This window comes from Wasmannia auropunctata, unplaced genomic scaffold (assembly GCF_000956235.1).
Source record: "Wasmannia auropunctata unplaced genomic scaffold, wasmannia.A_1.0 LD336035.1, whole genome shotgun sequence".
In the NCBI taxonomy this organism is placed as follows: Eukaryota; Metazoa; Arthropoda; class Insecta; order Hymenoptera; family Formicidae; genus Wasmannia; species Wasmannia auropunctata.
Window position 1 is genome coordinate 1,504,021 of NW_012026855.1, and position 2,894 is coordinate 1,506,914.

A 2,894-nucleotide genomic window follows, 5' to 3' on the forward strand; every position below is an offset into this window, starting at 1 on the left:
TAAAAAAATAGAAGCATTAAAGCACGTATTTTTTGTTTTTACAATAGATATTATCTATGTAATAGGCGGGGGGAAGAGCTCCGCCCTCCCCCCTGCACCCCCCTCCCCGCCTGCGCCCATACTACCCACTGGAGGGGGCTTTGCCCCCCAACCCCCATTGGTATTATTTTTTTGTACTTTTTTTGTTAATAACTTTTTAACGAATAACGAGCGACGGCTAAAACCACCTGAAGGTTACTTGGGGTCATGCCCTTGACAACATATATAAAGGGCAAGATCATTGGAGCAGCCTCCCTTCATCGGTAAATTTACCATTAAAATTTTGTTGACACATTATTATCCAGATAATCAAACGGGATTCATCATATCGAACAAACTGTGGAGATTGATTTCTCACAGCTTTTTTTTTTTAAAGAAAATATTTATTTTAAATTAATGTTTACAAATTATTTAATTTTGGTGGTGTAATATGGTGGTGTATTAAGATGGTATATTTAGGTGGTGTATTTAGGTGATGTATTAGGTGGCCCTGAAAAGGGCCGTTTATTTTCTTCTTACAAAAGTCTCTCTTTCCAGATGATTGAAAGTTGCGTTGTAGTTACTTTCTTCGGTCCAAGGATTCTGTCAGCGTAGAGGAGGCTGGTTTCCTCTTCTATGCTGGTTACCTCCGTTTGCGTCGCCTTTGTGTTCTGGAGCCTCTCCCAAAACTTATCGTTTTCCTCTATAGCAATGTCTTCTTCTTGCTGCTGTTCGGCGAGGAGTATCTGATGATCCTCGGGTCCCCGGGATGCAAGCAGCTCCTTGGTGGCCTCTCTCTAGCTGGCGGAAGAAGGTCCAGCGGGAGAAGAATCCACGGCACCTCAACCTCTTGATTTCTCGGAGGACTCAGTGAAAGATCGGTAGGAATGAGCTTCCACTGAATTCCTAATATAGTATCTCCGGAAGGCTCCAGGATGTTTGGTTACAGATTATTTTGCCAGAGTGCAAGTGGCTTGCCTCGGCTCGTTTCGAGGGTATATTTATACTCATCCTGAATGTTTTCTAAATGTGAGAAAACCTCCCATCTATCGGGGTTAATTTAATTAATTAATTGCGAGTATGATTCAGGTATGCCATGAAAACAATCGCCGATGAAGCTTGTCGCGTTTCGCAATGACGTGTTGAAACGCGCCAAAATGTGGAGTCGAACAGACCGCCACAAAACTAATACATTGCATGAGTTGTTGCATATTTGCTATACATTTGTTGACATCGAAAAACAATACAGCAACATAACTGCTTATACGTGTAATCAGTTGATGAAATTTCAAGAGCAAACGATAAGCAATAGTGGTACATACATTATGTTATTGGCAACATTACAGCAACATGTTTGTAATAAAAGATTACAAGTTTTACCTTGAGCATGATGAAAACATGTCGACAACAAAACATGTTATGCTTTCCATTTGTTGTTGTGTATATGTCTTCAAGTTATGAAGTTTTTTTAATTGTTTGTTGCTAACAGAATTTTGACAATAAAAAGTGTCACATGTTTACGACAACTCTTTGGCAAAAAGATATATAGTTTTTCAGATTTAAATTATATATGAATACTTACAAATCTGCTACTAGATGGCGTTTGTTGATAACTGTTGTGGGGAATTAGCTCCCACCATGTTTTCTCCCTAGCGCTCTGTGTGGGGGAACTCAAGCGAGTTGCGCGCAGCAACCAGCGCAGCGTTCATTCTTTTGGATATAGTCTTCCGAGTCAGACCAGAATAAAATTGAGCAACCTAAACTCTGTGTCGTTCATCCTTCCGCCCTGATCTCAGTCAACGTGGGACCGTTCATTCCCTCATTGGTGACCCCGACTGAGTAAGAAGGAAACAATCAGCCAGACCACGCCGCTGCTCAACCGAAGGAAGTAACGAAGGCGTACGCCACCATTCTACCCTACGAGTTACGAACCCAACCAAGTGCCACGAAACACAGTCCCAGTAGCAGGCGCCCAGCGCGCCGTCGCCAGGAACACCTGCACCGGCACACGCAGCAGCAGACGCTCAGCGCGCCGTCGCCAAGAACACCGGCACCGGCACACGCAGTAGTAGGCGCCCAGCGCGCCGTCGTAGAGAGCACCGGCACCGGCGTTCGCAACAGCAGGCGCCCAGCGCACCGTCGCCCAAAAAAACAGGCGTAAACGGACACCAGTAGACCCCGCAGAGGCATCGTCAACGAGGTGACACACGAGTTACGTAAAAAGTGAACATTCAACGGTACGAAATTTTGCGTACGGCCGCCATTGCAATTCCATTCATTCATGCGAGCGAGAAGCGATGCGATAGCAATTATTTGATCGAGGCGCCATTGTTAAACACTCTTTCGGTAACGACGTGACGCGAGATCCTATCCGTGGAACGAGTGTATTTAACCGAGTTGGTGTATTTAAGTAGCATAAAGAGGCGAATCTAATACAATGCCACCACCTTCGTATAAAGAGCTGCATGAGTAGCTGTTGCAAGCGCAAACCGCTCTGCAGCAATTACAGGCACGGCCTAACGCAGGCGGTGCGCATGTCGATTCATATCGAATTCCTAAAATTCCACCGTTTCTAATTACGGATCCCGTGATATGGTTTATTTAAGTAGAAACGACGTTCGAGACTGCACGTATTACAGATCAGAAAACTAGAGCGCATTACGTTATTATGTCATTGGACGCCGAGGCGATTTCATGTTGTGATCTCATTGAGCGGCCCGATCAAAATGAGCCGTACACCAAATTAAAAGAACGCATAATAGAAAACTTCTCTACATCGGCAGAAAGTCAGCTCCGGCAACTAATAAAAGGGCAGGTTTTGACCTCCGAGAAACATTCGCACATTCTTAATAGATTGCGTAATCTCAACCCCGATA